At 46.7% G+C, this 18,161-nt stretch overlaps 1 protein-coding gene and 1 pseudogene across 1 annotated transcript in view; one reads left to right on the forward strand and one right to left on the reverse strand.

Moving 5' to 3' along the window:
• TMEM178B (transmembrane protein 178B) overlaps positions 1–18,161 on the forward strand; it is a 281,216-nt gene that overhangs the window by 18,719 nt on the left and 244,336 nt on the right. The window lies entirely within an intron of this gene.
• Positions 1,543–1,710, reverse strand: LOC130267845 (U2 spliceosomal RNA; annotated as a pseudogene).

The following is an 18,161-nucleotide window of genomic DNA, read 5'->3' on the forward strand; positions in this document are numbered from 1 at the left end:
GGGAACCTGAGGACAACATCCTAGACAAAAGTCTGCTCCTCAGGTTCTCAGGCTCTAAGAAGAGGGGGAGACCCAAGGGGGGGGGTACTGTTACGCCGAGCGCTCCGGGTCCCCGCTCCTCCCCGGAGCGCTCGCTTCTCTCTCGCTACCGCAGCGCTCCGGGCAGCTCCACTGACCCGGTGCGCTGCGATACCGTCTCCAGCCGGGATGCGATTCGCGATGCGGGTAGCGCCCGCTCGCGATGCGCATCCCGGCTCCCGTACCTGACTCGCTCTCCGTCTGTCCTGTCCCGGCGCGCGCGGCCCCGCTCCCTAGGGCGCGCGCGCGCCGGGTCTCTGCGATTTAAAGGGCCACTGCGCCGCTGATTGGCGCAGTGGTTCCAATTAGTGTGTTCACCTGTGCACTCCCTATTTATACCTCACTTCCCCTTCACTCCCTCGCCGGATCTTGTTGCCATTGTGCCAGTGAAAGCGTTTCCTTGTGTGTTCCTAGCCTGTGTTCCAGACCTCCTGCCGTTGCCCCCGACTACGATCCTTGCTGCCTGCCCCGACCTTCTGCTACGTCCGACCTTGCTTCTGTCTACTCCCTTGTACCGCGCCTATCTTCAGCAGTCAGAGAGGTTGAGCCGTTGCTAGTGGATACGACCTGGTCACTACCGCCGCAGCAAGACCATCCCGCTTTGCGGCGGGCTCTGGTGAAAACCAGTAGTGACTTAGAACCGATCCACTAGCACGGTCCACGCCAATCCCTCTCTGGCACAGAGGATCCACTACCTGCCAGCCGGCATCGTGACAATTCCTACCAGTGGACTGCCTGAATAGAGAGATACTACATTTGATCTTAGCCAAAAGGCCAAGAAGGGTTGGCCTAATGTTTTATTTTTTTTTATCTAAGAGCCGAGGAACATGCTCTCGAATCACCCAAAGTGCAAGAAAAAGTGCAAACGTGTTACACTAAAAAAACAAGCACAAAGGATGTGGTCTATCGCAAACCCTTCTCCGATAGGAGAGAGGCCCCCCAACAAACCTTACCCTTCGCCTCCGGACCAAAAGGTACCGGCAAGGTTCCAGGTTCCATGTCCCTTTTCGCCGAAGCTACTAAGGGACCACAATTGCTCCCGGCATCCCCTTTGGCTTTAGCCAAGGTATCTGCCCGCAGAGCCGATAACGGTAGGTACCCTGCCAAAGCAGGAGTACCCGGGGTGTTTGCAGGGAGGTGCTGAACCTAATGGCCACACACACCTCCACTAGACCGCCAGGAGGGACACCCAGAAGGGCTACCGCATCCTACCAATCCTGTGGACACACAACATGCAAAAAGTGACACAGTGAGACAAAAAGAATGCGTTCTCTGATCCTAGCCAGAAGGCCGGGAATCAAGAGGTGAGTGCCACAAGGTGAAGAGATTATGGTGCCCGTGCTTCCATTCAGTGAGCCAATTCTCCCAGTGAGTTTCGGCACCTCAGGGTCACCACTCCCCGAGGCACGAAAGTACCCTCTCAGCCTCATGGCGAGACCCGGAGAAAACAGGTCACATCGGGGCAGCCGTCGAGCTGATTCCTCAGAACCAGCCCGGGAGAGCCCTGGTAAACCTGCCCCCTCCATGCAGCACCCATCCCCACCAGCTCCACAGTGGCATCGCCTGCCACCAGCATGAAACTGATAAGAAGAGATACTACACTTGATCTTAGCCAAAAGGCCGAGAAGCATTAGGGTTGGTCTAATGTTGCCTTATTATGCCTTGTGTTAGTGCCCCCTCCAAATGGTGTATGGTCATACTGTGCCCAATGATTACCTCTATGCAGTAGATTCCAAAAATGTGCCATACATCGGCCAAACAACACTACCATCCAGTTGCCTAAATAACAAAGGCGTATGGTGCCGCTACCACTACATACTTAAAAAATAATATATTTTATGGTGCTTAAATAGGTAATTCTAACATTAAAAGTTACCTTCTATCAACAGGATCACTCTATTTATAAAAGATCTTGGGGACAGATCAGCTCCTCCTCTCTCCTCCCTCTCATTGCACAGCAACTTTTGCATATGTCACAGACAGGGCCAGCCTAAGACATTGTGCTGCCTGGGTCAAAGAGTGAAATGCTCCCCCCTCCAAAAAAAAGTTTTGTGGGGCAGTAATTATTTCAGAGTTCCCAATACGGTACATATGACATGCCACCTTTATTCTATGGATCAGTCCGATTCCAATGATACCAAACTTGTTTCGTTTTAAAGTAAAAAATTAATAAATAAAAAAAATTGAAAACTTAGAAAAATTAAAAAAAAAGTTTGTTCAATGCCATGTTCTGTTTTTTATTTTATTCTTCCTGTGTTAGCTGTGTTAGGATTTACTTTTTGTTCCATGAGCTGTAGACTTTAACGGTACCACTTTTGCGTATCGATGACTTTTTGATAAATTTTTATTACTTTTTTTTTTTCTGGGACAGGATGCGACCAAAAATCAGCAATTTGGGCGTTTGTAATTTCTTTGCGTTTACGCCGTTCACCGTGTACGATCAGGAAGGTCATTATTTAATAGTTTGGACAATTACGCATGAGGTGATACCAAAAGTGTTTTTTTTTCTTCAGTGTTTGAAAAATGGGAAAAAGGAAGTGAGTTAAACTTTTATTGGGCGGGAGGGGGGGGGGGGGTTATATTTTTAATAGCTATTTTTTCCTTTTTTTTTTAAACACATTTTTGGCCTCCTACCAGGGACCTATTATAAGCCGTCATTAGATGACTTACATAGATCAATGTGATGCTATTTCATTACATTGATCAATGTTTTTGGCGCTCGATTGCTAAGGGCTGCCTAAGGCAGCTTTTAGTAGTCGCCGATCCACGGAGCACCAGGAACAATGGGTAAGTCCACATTGCTCCACAGCAACCCATCGGCAGCACGCGATTACATTCCAGAGCTGCAAATGTGTCCCCTGGACACCAATGATTACCGGCTTTTAATGTTTAAATCTTAAATCGGAGACAGCTGCTCATAGCATCAGGATCTGCAGGTTATGACGCGGATCCAACCCGCGAGCCTGCGGCATATTCCCCTCACCCGACTCATGACGTACCAGTACATCATGGGTCGGGACCCTATGAAGGTGCCACTTGGGTCCAAGGGACCATTGTAGGACTTTCCCTGGTCACAGAGCATACTCACTACATTCTTAATAGTCAATAGGTCATGGGGAAATATAAGAACCAGCCCTGGCACATTAAGAACCAGCCCTGGCACATTGAGCACCAGACCTGGCATATCTCATTGAGCACCAGACCTGGCATATCTCATTGAGCACCAGACCTGGTATATCCCATTGAGCACTAGACCTGGCATATCTCATTGAGCACCAGACCTGGTATATCCCATTGAGCACTAGACCTGGCATATCTCATTGAGCACCAGACCTGGTATATATCTCATTGAGCACCAGACCTGGTATATATCTCATTGAGCACCAGGCCTGGCATATCTCATTGAGCACCAGACCTGGCATGAATCTCATTGATCACCAGACATGGCATATATCTCATTGAGCACCAGACCTGGCATATCTCATTGAGCACCAGACCTGGCATTAATCTCATTGATCACCAGACCTGGTATATATCTCATTGAGCACCAGACCTGGCATATATCTCATTGAGCCCCTGACCTGGTATATATCTCATTGAGCCCCTGACCTGGTATATCTCATTGAGCACCAGACCTGGCATATCTCTTTGAGCGCCAGACCTGGTATATATCTCATTGAGCACCAGACCTGGCATATCTCATTGAGCACCAGACCTGGCATATCTCATTGAGCACTAGACCTGGCATATCTCATTGAGCACCAGACCTGGTATATCTCATTGAGCACCAGACCTGGCATATTTCATTGAGCACCAGACCTGGCATATCTCATTGAGCACCAGACCTGGTATATCTCATTGAGCACCAGACCTGGCATATACCTCATTGAGCACCAGACCTGGTATATATCTCATTGAGCACCGGACCTGGCATATATCTCATTGAGCCCCAGACCTGGCATATATCTCATTGAGCACCAGACCTGGAATATGTCATTGAGCACCAGACCTGGCATATATCTCTTTGAGCACCAGACCTGGTATATCTCATTGAGCCCCTGACCTGGTATATATCTCATTGAGCACCAGACCTGGCATATCTCATTGAGGGTTTGTAATGGAGGATTGATAAGATGGGTGGGTGACGTGGTCTAGGTTGGAGGTCTGGAAATGTTGGTAAATCTAGAACGTCTTCATAATAACCATGCTTGTCCATGGCTCTCATTTACACCAGGTAATAAGACAACTCTCCCTCCCAAGACGCTGAGATATTTCGTTCCTCCTGTTGTTTGGCGAGCCGGAGGACAGGACAATCCTTCTGCCGGCAATAGAAGAGGAAGCTTATTTTAGGATTGTCATACAGGAGATTGATGGCCCTTCCTGATACAGTAATTGGGATGTTGGTGAGAGATAGCCACATCCGTTATGGCGAACGCCGACAAGCTATACGTTAACACAGACACCGCGTTCATGCTACATTTAATGCATTCATGGAAAAGCCGGGCGCTCCGGCAATAAGCCAATTCATTTTCCATGGACAATATGAAGGATCGGTGATTTGTTGCATGACTCAGTCAAGCTCCTCACCGGGGTTTGCTGGGAGCGTAATGATTTAAAGGCAGGAGGAGGAAAAAAATGTAGAGGATGTTAAATTATAATGAATAAACACATTATCGAGAGGATATTTCCTATTCATAGGTAAGAGGTTTATTTTGACAACATGCTGTTGTAAGTAATTCCGCATAGACGTCGCCTCTCAGAATATGTGTAAATAATCGCCAATTGGCGTATTAGGTCTTATGGATCATACTATGAAAAGAAAGACTGCAAAACAGTGCCCCTAGTGGCAGAAATAATTACTGTAATGGAATGCTGGTATACTATGGCAACTTAAAAGGGTACTCCGGTGGAATACATATGTTTTTTTTTTGTTTGTTTTTTATAATCAACTGGTGCCAAAAAGTTAAACAGATTTGTTAGTGACTTCTTCTAGTACTTATCAGCTGCTGTATGTTGCAAAGGAAGTTGTGTAGTTCTTTTCTGTCTGACCACAGTGCTCTCTGCTGCCACCTCAGTCCATGTCAGGAACTGTCCCGAGCAGGAGAGGTTTGCTATGGGGATTTGTTCCTGCTCTGGACAGTTCCTGATATGGACAGAGGTGTTAGCAGAGAGCACTGTGGTCAGACTGGAAAGAACTACACAACTTCCTCTGCAGCGTACAGCAGCTGATAAGTACTGGAAGGATTAAGATTTTTGAATAGAAGTAATTTACAAATCTGTTAACATGTACCCAGGAACGGATTACAGCGAGGCGGATATGTGCCTATAATAGTGTCTCCTTACTATTATTTTGATGGACAATATCTGTGAAGTCACTATATTTTTGAGCACAATATGACGGTACTATATAAATATGAGCAGCATCGCATTGTATTGGGCATCCTAGGAGCATTAGCAAGACTCAACACTGGGGGCAGTATGGTGAGGAATTTAGATGTCGAAACGCGTTGGCGTGTTCACACTGTGGCATAACTGCTTGGCCCATATATATTCCGTCCGGTCATGCTTCTAAAATTAAGTTTGATTTGGATAGTTTCTATGTTGCCAGAGACGGCGGAGGTGTGCTACAAGGGCGAGGAACCAAAGATGTCTGCATAGGCGAGCTCTGGACAGCAGTCTTTAGGTCTCTATTAGAGATTAAATTAAATTTGTTGAAAATTTTCCCCCCAAAAAAATTCAATAACATTTTTTGGGTGATTCACAACAGGAGAATCTATTGCGGGTGTAGGTACTCCTGTCGAAGACAGGAGTCCCTGCTCCTGCAATAGATTCACCTGTTGTGAATCACCCAAAAAAATGTATTGAATTATTTTTTTTGGGGGGGGGGGGGGGGGGGGGGGAATTCATACTAAGGGGCATGGCATACACTGCATGCTTCGCCGCTCAGCTCCTGTTATACTGTGAATAAATTCTCGCCCACTATGTCATTAATGGGTAGATATATGATCGACAGTTACGCTCACTATACTTGTTCTTCATGGAATACAAATTTAAATGGCTTTCTTGGCTAGAAATGCAGTGAATCCTTCCAAAACAAATTTTGGGAGTATTGCTCATCTCTAGGGTCCTAACGTCCCAAGAAAAACGGTGTTCCTCTTCCACCATCTTATCCAGTTGAGAGGTGGCCATGCAGTCAATAGGTGGCCATACATATTAGATGAATGTCAGTCATACTTCTTGATTTTTGCGAGAACATTGATGGTAAGTTGGGGTGTCCCGATTGGCCCACAATGGCATCTGTTGGACGGTGGGATTTCAGTGTGCCCAATCCATTTGTTCTCATGGGAGATAATTCGGTGCCAGATGTTCTGGCAGCGGCTTACTTCCACATGCCTGCTCACTTGGCTGAACTAAGCGTGCATTTGTTTGAGGTTTTCGCAGGAGCCGCTGCCAGCCGAATCCTTGTCCAGTTGACAGCTATGTAGATTGTCTGGACCGCTTAACCCTAGCAATTTTTTGTTTTTTGCATTTTAATTTTTTTTACCTCCTCGCCTTTTTTTTAAATTCTTTAAATCTTTCAGTTATTTCACCTACAGACCCATATGGCAATGCCAAATATATAGTTTATTTTTGTTAACATTATTTTATTCAGAAAAAGGGGAGGGGGTGGAGTTTATTCACATTTATTTATTTTTTATAATTTTTTTCATTTAGGGCACTATTACCTGCAATTGTTAGATTGCTAACACTGTTCAGTAGTGTGCTATAGCATTGATCAGTGTTACTGGTGCTCTGCTTCTCCAGTCTGCCAAAGCAGCCTGCAGATGCAAGATTGAGTAGCGTTAAAGAGGATATCTGGTGAAAAGTAACTTATCCCTCTATTCAAAGGATAGGGGATAAGTAGCTGATCGCGGAGGGTCTGACCACTGGGCCCCCCTGCAATCAACGGGGCGGGACCCGCCACTAAGTTAAAAGTGCGTGCTGTAGCATGCAGGTGCTCCATTCATCCCTACAGGAGCACCAAAAAGACTTGATTACAGCAGCTAACGTTGCTGCGGGCTATTAGCTGCAGCCGCTAGCTATTGATACCAGCTGAGAGCCGCACGCTATCAAGCAGGATCACATCAGAATTCTGATTCAAAGACCAACCCCCCCCCCCCCCCCCCCCGCAAAAAAGACATTACAACATGTCTTGGGGAAGAAAAGGGTTAAAGGGAATCTGTCACCATGAGAATGCTATTTAATCTATCAGCATCATGTTATAGAGCAGGAAGAGCTGATCAGATTGATATATATCTTTGTGGAAAAGATTCTGTATAATCTGTTATTTATTGACTAAAATCTCTGATCTTTCCATGCTTGGGAGTCCAGTGGGCGGTCCTATCATTGAGTCACATTGTCCACTGGACTCCTAAGAACAGAAAGAGCAGTGAATTCAATCAATAAGTTACAAGTTATACTGAATATTTCCCCACAATGATATATATCAATCTGCTCAGCTCTTTCTGCTCTATAACATGACGTAGATAGATGAGATATAATTTCGATGGTGACAGGTTCCCTTTAAAAAAGTTAATGGCTGTCCAGTGGTGATGACAACGTGCAGGAGTAGCCAATACTCCCTATATGGATGCAGTAGGGGGTAAAGTGTGGTCCCAAAGATGAGATGGGGTCCTCACACAATTTTCTGACCTGGTGGCCTCCACAAATCTCTAACCAGTCATAAGCACATTCTAATATTCTATTTCTTAAGACTTGAGGTGATAAGTTGAAGTATCAATGACCTTTATTGACCCGAATTATAATGAACCAGAGATTAACCTGGCTGGACAAGGTCACAATTCTGATGTATTACATAATGAGTCTTGGAAAGGAAGGGGGGGGGGGGGGGTGGGGGGGGAATGCAACGATTTCTGGGAGGCCATAGATCACAATTAGTGTTGCTTAATGGACCCGAGCTTAACTCTTATGTAATGATATATTAATGTATCCTGTCTGTACAGTTAAAGGGGTACTCCCCTGGAAAACATTTTTTTTTTTAATTAACTGATGCCAGAAAGTTAAACAGATTTTTTAATTACTTCTATTTAAAAATCTTAATACTTCCAGTACTTATCAGCTACTATATGCTCCACAGGAGGTTCTTTTCTTTTTGAATTTCCTTTCTGTCTGACCACAGTGCTCTCTGCTGACACCTCTGTCCATGTCAGGAACTGTCCAAAGTAGGAGCAAATCCCCATAGCAAACCTCTCCTGCTCTGGACAGTTCCTGACATGGACAGAGGTGTCAGCAGAGAGCACTGTGGTCAGACTGGAAAGAAATACAAAAAGAAAAGAACTTCCTGTGGAGCATACAGCAGCTAATAAGTACTGGGAGGGTTAAGATTTTTGAATAGAAGTCATTTACAAATCTGTTTAACTTTCTTGCACCAGTTGATTTAAAAAAAAAAAAAAAATGTTTTCCACCAGAGTACCCCTTTAATGTCAGGTTTTTTCATCGGATAAGATCTGATCGCTGTGTAGAGCCCCTTTAAACAGGATAGTCTTGGATTGTAGGTATTGGTCTGAAAGCGAACCACTACTGGCACAGGTCGAGGAAGTGGCATGTGTGCAGCAGACAATGGGGCCCTCACATGTAAATATCGCTACAGCACCACTGTAGTTAGCACTGTTAGGGTGCGTCCACACTACGGAATTCCATGAGCGGAACTCCGCTGAGTGAACTTAACATTAGTGTGAATGTGTCTCCACGAGACCCATTCACACTGCGGAATTGTCCGCCGCTGAAATTGTTCCGCGCAAAGAAAGAAAATGTTCATTCTTTGCCCAGATTCCGCGAGCACTGCATAGCTGTCAATGGTGACAGCTCAGTGCCCCGCGGCCCTAGCACCGAAGTACAACCAACGGGGGCCGCCAGGCGGAATCCCCGCTTGCGGAATTCAGCGAGCGGAGATTCCGCAGTGTGAACGCACCCTTAGGCTACATTCACACTGCCTGTTGTCTCCGACAGTGTGAAGCCCGTTATTTTAGGATCGAGAATTGCTGGAGAAAAAATGGTGCTTGCACCGTCTTTGTCTCCAGCAATTCTCTCCGAAAATAAAGGTGCCAGACGGACCCCATTGACTATAATTATTAGTTATAATTATTATTATAGTTATTAGCTGTTATAACCCGTCAAAATTACGGTCGTCAAACTGAAAAGAAAAAAAAAGGGAGTTTGATGGCCGTATTTGACTGGGCATACCAGTGTAAAAGGGGTCTTATAGGGGTACTGTGACTGGCAATCTTATAGGGCAAGTGGCTGACACTGTTGTGGGGAAATATGTCTGAGACTGTTATGGGGAACTGTGGCTAAGACTGTTATGGGGAACTGTGGCTAACATTATTTTGTGGTTTCTTTGGCTGACACTGTTATGTGGTTTTTGTGGCTGACACTGTTATGAGGGTTCTTTGGGTGACACTTTTATGTTGCCACTGTGAATTATAATCTTATAAGGGAATTGTGGTTGTCACTGTTATGGGTGCACTGTCTGGCACCGTTAGGGTGCGTTCACACGGAGTAATTCAAGAGGAATTTACTCGAGTAATTCCTCTTGAATCCTCCGCTCCAAATTAATGCACATCTCCTCTGCCCATTGACTTTAATGTTTTTTCCGCTGTCCTGTTCACACTGCGGAAATTCTGCTAGCGGAATTCCGACGCTGAATTCCGTTCCACTTGAAGAATGAGCATGTTCATTCTTCTGCTTGCAGAAATCAATAGAAGTCAATGGTAAAAAAAAATATTCCGCCCGACATCGTTTTCTCGCGGAATTTACACGCAATTTGTGCCAAATTCGCACGGAATTCATGCAGAAATGGCTGAAAAACCCTTCACTTCTTTCTCCCCCATTTCCACGTGCAATTGCGTGCGAATTGCGCGCAAATTTTGCAAGAAAATAAAATTATTTTTTCCGCCCGTAAATTTTTTGGCGTGAATTACTCTTGATTTACTCAGTGTGAACGCACCCTTAGGGTACATTCACACTACAGAATTTCTAATGCTTGAAAAGTCTGGTACAGCAGCCTCCCATTGCCTTTAATGGGATTCTGCTACACTGTGCACACCGCTGATTTCACTGTCCAATGTGTGGTGTTGGCGGCAAACAGGTGACTGGCGGTGGTTCTGGGTGTCAGCACCCCGACGATCAGTGATTGATGGCCTATCCTGAGGAACCCCTCAACCCAAAACCTATATACTGTAAACTGGTTGTGTGCGGTAATACAACCTGGCTCCATCCACTGCAATGAAACTGAGCTGTAATACCACAAACTACCTGAGGACAGGGGTGGTGCTGTTTTTTTTTGAAGAAATCTTTCTAATCCTGAATATCCCCTTTAACACCAAACAGAGAATCCCAATATCATGCTCTGCCCCCAAACCCTGCGCTAGGCATAACACATGTTATGTATCCCTGTGTGAGCCGCGGTAATTTTATTTTAATGTATTGTTGTGCATATTACTTTCTGTTAGAATTCACACTTTCACTGAACACAGAACATATTCCCAAGCACGCCTCACTGCAGTTCACACCCGTCATAGGTTTATGTAGCGCTTTATATTAGGAGCAATGAGGCATATGACCCGGGAAACCTCACATCAGACCAGGCCGCTGGGACAGGAATACGGCTTATTTCAATTCTAACGTATTATTCTTATTTTAAATAGAGGATAGAGCATAATTATTAATAATCCTACAGCACTATTTGTTTTATTACAGAACAGCTGCATCCATGCGTTTCATTGCTGTAACTGGGTCATGTGATCAACTAGTCTGACCCACAGAAAATCACAGTGTTTAATGTGTCAGAGGAAGGGGTCAGTCCTGGGTGTTACGCCGAGCGCTCCAGGTCCCCGCTCCTCCCCGGAGTGCTCACAGCGTTCTCCTGTTCGCAGCGCTCCGGTCAGACCCGCTGACCGGGTGCGCTGCGATAGTGCCCCCAGCCGGGATGCGATTCGCGATGCGGGACGCGCCCGCTCGCGGTGCGCATCCCGACCCGCTTACCAGACTCGCTCCCCGTCTGTGCTGCCCCGGCATGCGCGGCCCCGCTCCCTAGGGCGCGCGTGCGCCGGGTCTTTGCGATTTAAAGGGACGGTGCGCCACTGATTGGTGCATGGGTTTTAATTAGTGTGTTCACCTGTGCACTTCCCTACTTATACCTCACTTCCCCTGCACTCCCTCGCCGGATCTTGTTGCCATTGTGCCCGTGAAAGCGTTTCCTTGTGTGTTCCTAGCCTGTGTTCCAGACCTCCTGCCGTTGCCCCTGACTACGATCCTTGCTGCCTGCCCTGACCTTCTGCTACGTCCGACCTTGCTCTTGTCTACTCCCTTGTACCGCGCTTATCTCAGCAGTCAGAGAGGTTGAGCTGTTACCGGTGGATACGACCTGGTTACTACCGCCGCTGCAAGACCATCCCGCTCTGCGGCGAGCTCTGGTGAAAACCAGTAGTGACTTAGATCCGGTCCACCAACACGGTCCACGCCAATCCCTCTCTGGCACAGAGGATCCACCTCCAGCCAGCCGAATCGTGACACTGGGTCAGCTGATCATGACATCATTACCTATCAGATCCCTCCTACTAGCTTCTCTATGGGATCATTATATATAGTAGTTAAACACCTCTCCTCCAGCTCTATCTGTATACTGCTTCTGCTATTTCTATGGGATTAGGATATATAACAGTTATACACCTCCCCTCCAGCTCTATCTGTATACTGCTGCTGCTATCTCTATGGGATTAGGATATATAACAGTTATACACCTCCCCTCCAGCTCCATCTGTATACTGCTACTATCTCTATGGGATTAGGATATATAACAGTTATACACCTCCCCTCCAGCTCTATCTGTATACTGCTTCTGCTATTTTTATGGGATTAGGCTATATAACAGTTATACACCTCCCCTCCAGCTCCATCTGTATACTGCTGCTATATCTATGGGAATAGGCTATATAGTAGTTATACACCTCCCCTCCAGCTGCTATCTCTATGGAAACAGGACATATAGTTCTTATACACCTCCCCTGAGGCTGCACGGTTTTGCTGCATTTGTAGTAAAATTGTGCTATTTTAATGTAATTGTACGAATTACACCTCAGTTGTTATTATAGGTCAAATCACTTTTCCCTCATGGTAATATCTATCTAAAAAAAACAACAACACATAGTGGGGGGATGTGTGGTGCAAGGCAGATGTTGTTACCCTAGGGGCAGATGGCATTAACCCATTTGTATTTGTGACGCCAGGGCGTGGTTTAGCCTATAACCACCTGAACGTATACCGCTGGATCCTGGGCGAGGCACGGGGGCAATAAAGACTCCGACTCCAAGTTACAGACAAGGGTAGCTTTACTGAGGTTAGACAGATGGTAAAGTCTATACAGTTCAGCCAGGGCCCAAGGAGGTGACATGTGACGCAGAGACCTTAAGGGCTTGCTGGGACTTGTATTAAGACTGGACAATTGAATGCAGACCATGCTGACTTGACAGATGACAGGGACTGACTTGACTCATAAAGCTGTGACTTTATCTTACTTGACTTGATGGCGGCTGCAGGACTGGACTTTGAGGTCTCCAACACTCTGGACACACACACTAGACAAGACTGCACTGGACCTCAGCAGAAGAGAGAGAAGCTCCACCCAGGGCTTATATGGGGGAGACTAGCAGGGAGCCCATAGGTCCCTCTGGGGTCACCTGGTCACTGGTACCTCCTGGGTAACAATCACATGACATATCACATGGTATAACTCTTAAAGCAACATTACATTTTATAACACTTTACATGGTAAAACATATTTACAATGGGGAAGCAAGTGCAGGGGGCCTTGGGGACACTGAAGGAGGCCGCCTGACAGGACAGCAGGAGCAGGGGGTAACACCTCCAATACTGGGCCACCACAAACACTCTCCGAATAAGAAAATGCATCGAAACTGCACATAATGTAAACTGACCCCAACCCACTTATGAGTCGAAGCAGTTCACCTGTGTGATGTCCAGCACCCGCAGCCTAATTAGATGACCAGGTGCAGTGATCAGACTCCACCCCCTCTCTCTGCAAAGCCCTAGGATTCATGGGAAATGTAGTCTGCAGCAGAAAATCATTATAGTGATGATATAAAAATCAATTTGGCTAAAAAAAAACAAGCCTGCCACATCAGCAAACACAAGTAAGCACAAGGCATATTACAAGAACCTCTACATTATTCTATAATAAAAGCCTATGCTGCACTGTGTAAGCAAAAAACTAAAATAAATTCTTTCCTCCTCCAATTCATTCTGCCTCCTCCTTAGCACCTGCCTTGATCTAGGGGAGCTGTCATTCAGCCTAAATATAACATTATGTACAAAATGCTGCACGTCACAATGATTCCAGGTGAGAAATAATTGTATTTATTAATTTATGTATATACATTTAATGGGAGTTATGCAAATAGTATAACTTTCACGTTTCGGCTGCTTTTGACTTTCCCCATCACCACTGAGCGCATCAAAAATTTAAATAGGCACTGTTGTTTAAAGGGGTATTCCGGCGCTTAGACATCTTATCCCCTATCCAAAGGATAGGGGATAAGATGCCTGATCGCGGGGGTCCGGTCTTTGGGGACCCCCGTGATCTTGCACGCCGCACCCCATTAAAATCAGTCCCAGGCTCGTGTTCGCTCTGGGTCTGATTACCGTCGATCACGGCACCAGAGCATGTGACGTCACGGCTCCGCCCCCGTGTGATGTCACGCCTCCTCGCATAGGTTTGCATTGAGGGGTGGAGCCGTGACGTCACAACGCTCCATCCCCCTGATCGACAGTAATCAGACCCGGAGTGAACACGCTCCGGGGACTGATTATAACGGGGTGCGGTGTGCAAGATCACGGGGGTCCCCAGCGGCAGTACCCCCGCGATCAGGCATCTTATCCCCTATCCTTTGGATAGGGGATAAGATGTCTAAGTGCCGGAGTACCCCTTTAAGCAAACTTTGCATGGATCAATAGTGAAAGTGAGTATAATAAAGTTTTTAATTTACCTAATTAGGCAAAAATGCTTCTTTCTCCTGTTATCAAGCTTCTTCCCTCCCCCCCCCCCCCTCTTTCCTGGGACACTGTATTCCATCCACTCTGAAAATCAAAATCATCTCAGCTTTGTCCTGAGTTTGCAAGACAAGCCACACAGGTCTAAAGAGGGAGGAGGGGGGAGATCCACCTACCAGCTCTGGGAGAACTGCAAATTGGCAATGAAACCTGCAGAGCAGAAATCTGCTAAAGAATGTTATATAATGGCTAGAAATAGTGCTGATCCTCATGAACACACACAGGGGCGCTTATCCTGAAAAGTCCCCTGAAATAACAGGCACGCTTTAAAGTCTCTTTTCTAAAATGGGACAAAATAGGCAACCAATCAGATTCCACCTCTCATTACTGAAAGGCCCAGACCTGGTTGGTTGCTATGGGCAACCGCTTGTCTCTTCCCTCGCACCAGTTTTAGCAAATCCCCTCCCACGTTCCAATTAAGTTCAGTTTCTTTCACGAACACAAATGTAAATGAGCCGTTCCCCTAAACCGAAGCGGTGACACTTGCGGAGAGCGCAGGAAACGCTTGACATCGGCACAGCTTGATAAATCGCGCCAATAATTAATGAAGTTTAACAGACCTACAAATTGTATGTGCGCTTATTTATGGAGTGAGATGTGTGTCGCTGCGCAGCGCCGGAATGTGAGAATAATGAGAGACATAAAGTTCTGATTATCTGTTATTGGAGTCTTATGAATTTCCGTTCTCATTACAAAGAGATGTTTTGTTAATTAGAAAGTGGGAGGGCTGTAAATCACCCAGCGCCGCTGTCGCCACCGTATTCTGGAATTTTAGCCTCCTCTGTACATATATAAGTGCAGGTAGGCATAGAATAGTGAGTAAATTTAGCTGCAAGTCTGTCATATATTTTTGTTAGTATTTTATATTATTATTGCATTTTTCTCCATTAATTTCCATTATTTTACTTAAGGGGGTACTCCAGTAGTTATCAGCTGCTGTATGCTCCAGAGGAAGTTGTGTAGTTCTTTTCTGTCTGACCACAGTGCTCTCTGCTGGTTTGTGTCAGGAACCATCAGTGAACAGTTCCTGACACTTACAGAGGTGTCAGCAGAGAGCACTGTGGTCCGACTGCCCCTCCCATAGACTTGCATTGAGGGGCGGGGCGTGATGTCACACGGGGGCGGAGTTGTGACGTCACGATCTCACGTCACCGTGGTCGGGAGCCGATGCCTCCAGCGTATCCGGAAGCCGCAACAGGTGGGTGCTGCAGCCAAGATCCCGGGGGTCCCCAGCGGCGGGACCCCCGCGATCTGACATCTTATAAGATGTCTAGGGGCGGAGTACCCCTTTAAGCCATGATCTTTCCTCCACCATGCTTTAAAGTTGGCATGAGGTTGTAGTGTTGGTGTGAATTCTACTCTATCCTCCAAACAAACTGGTGTCTCATTTTGCTCTAGAACATTTTTCCAGAAGCAATGCAGAACATACAGATAGGCCTCAGTGCTCTTTTGGACAGCATAGGCTTCCGCTACGTTCTTCTAAGACCATGACGCACCCGTTGTGCCCTTTGAGTGATCCTAACAGGAGGCCCACTCCTAGGGATAGCAGCATCTCCATCTGTAGATAATTTGGTTCACACTTTCTCGAGTAGTACCGATTTGGCAGGTTTTGTGTGCCTTTATGTAATAGGCAAAACACCTGTGACCCCCGACACTTCTATTTTTATCTCCTTAAAGCTTTACTGTTGTTAAAAAAAACTTTTTTTTAATTTAATACTGCCTTAGAAATAAGCATTTTCTTAATATTACCGTATTTATCGGGGTATACCTCGCAACGGCCTATAACACGCACCCTCATTTTACCAAGGATATTTGGGTAAAAAAAGTTTTTTACCCAAATATCCTTGGTAAAATGAGGGTGCGTGTGTGTGCATGCGTATACCCCGATACACCCCCAGGAAAGGCAGGGGGAGAGAGGCCGTCACTGCCCGCTTCTCTCCCCCTGCCTTTCCTGGGGTCTAGAGCCCTGCTGTCGGCCCTTCTCTCCCGCTTGCTATCTGCGCCGCTGCCCGTTCTCTCCCCCTGACTATTATGCCGGCGCCCCATTGCCGGTGCCGATAGCCAGGGGGAGAGAAGCGGCGCCGGCAATGGGGCAGTGGCGCCGATAGCCAGGGGGAGAGAAGGGGCAGCGGCACTTATTGCCGGCGCCGCTGCCCCATTGCCTCCCCCGTCCCCGGTTGTATAATTACCTGTTGCCGGGGTCGGGTCCGCGCTGCTTCAGGCCTCCGGTGTGCGTCCCCTGCGTCGTTGCTATGCAGTGCACGGCGCAATGACGAGTGACGTCATTGGGTCTCTCAGTGCATAGCAACGACGCAAGGGACGCACACCGGAGGCCTGAAGCAGCGCGGACCCAACCCCGGCAACAGGTAATTATACAACCGGGGATGGGGGAGGCAACGGGGCAGCGGCGCCGGCAATGGGTGCCGCTGCCCCTTCTCTTCCCCGCTGCCCCATTGCCGGCACCGCTTCTCTCCCCCTGGCAATCGGTGCCGGCATATGAATGAATGTTTAAATCCAGGTAATTTCATATGAATGAATGTTTAAATCCAGGTAATTTCAATGAGTTCCTTTACTTTTCCTCCCTGCACTATGGATGTTTACTCAGTTTTCTCAATAATAGACCTGAACAGGACATCTGTTTGTCTTCTATTAGATTAGTTACATTATTTTCTTCTGTGATTATGACTTATGAGTAATAAATGTGTAAATATTGTAAATTCAGGTAATTCCAGTGGGTTCCCTTAATTATTCTCGCAGTTGTCTCTGTGCAATGCCATTGCCTCCCACCCCATACATTTCATGAGGTCCCCCCCTTTCAGGGTTCTTAGGGTTCTGTGGTTTAGATGACAGATCACATTCTATTGCGTCAGCGTCGTGTCCAGAACTGCAGGTCACCAAAAGACACCAAATGCCGCCGCCGCGTTTTAATCGGGGACACAAGAACCGAGTGTTCTGAATTTCAAAGTTCTATTTCCCATCGGCAGCTGCATCTCCAATGTTCTAATTGTCAAAATGATAAAACAAAAAATGTCTGTTCCGTCTGATTGTGGGGCCGCACTTGACAATGGCTGTGAACACAATGCCCCGCTAATCTCCTGCTTCCCTGACAATAGCGCAGGCTGTCGTCTCTGAAAACTGCAGCTGTCACATAGAATATGATCCCGCAGGTTAATGAATACACAGTGAATAGGCTCAGACCCGGCTCCGGCGCCACGCTGACAGGTGGACCACATGTTCACATTGGTCTCATCCAACATAACCCAAACCTTATACATAATGGGAAAAAATTCTATGCAAACAGACACAAAATCGAGGGATTTTATCCTTAAAGGGGTACTCCGACCCTAGACATCTTATCCCCTATCCAATGGATCGGGGATAAGATGTCTGATCGCGGGGGTCCCGCCGTTCATTTAGAGCGCCAGGTGCAGAGCCAAAGGCTTGTGATGTCACGCTACGCCCGGCTCGGGACTTGACAGTCACACCCCCTCAATGCTAGTCTATGGGAGGGGGTGTGACGGATGTCACACCCCCTCCCATAGACTTGCATTGAGGGGGCGTGGTCATGACTTCACGAGCAGGGCGTGGCCGTCACGTCACAAGCCTCTGCCCCGCATTGCCAGTCATCCGGCACGGAGCAAAGTTCGCTCCGTGCACCGGATGTCTGGGGGGCCGCAGTGGAGATGTCTAGGGGCGGAGTACCCCTTTAAAGTATGTATTCAAGTTTTAGCTAATTTGTCTAGCTTTCGGATCTGATTAATTACGCAATACACGTATAAGGGGACAGAATTTTATTATTTATTGCACTTATTGCACTCTTTGTCAGAAAATCATCCCTTCAGCTTTAGGTACCCAGGACTTAAAGGGTTACTTTGGGGAACCAAACCCATAACCCATCCTTTCCCTCTCACCAACCTATTTAACTGTCTAAATATTGTTCACTAGCTATATAGAAC

Source organism: Hyla sarda, chromosome 4, assembly GCF_029499605.1.
Source record: "Hyla sarda isolate aHylSar1 chromosome 4, aHylSar1.hap1, whole genome shotgun sequence".
In the NCBI taxonomy this organism is placed as follows: domain Eukaryota; kingdom Metazoa; phylum Chordata; class Amphibia; order Anura; family Hylidae; genus Hyla; species Hyla sarda.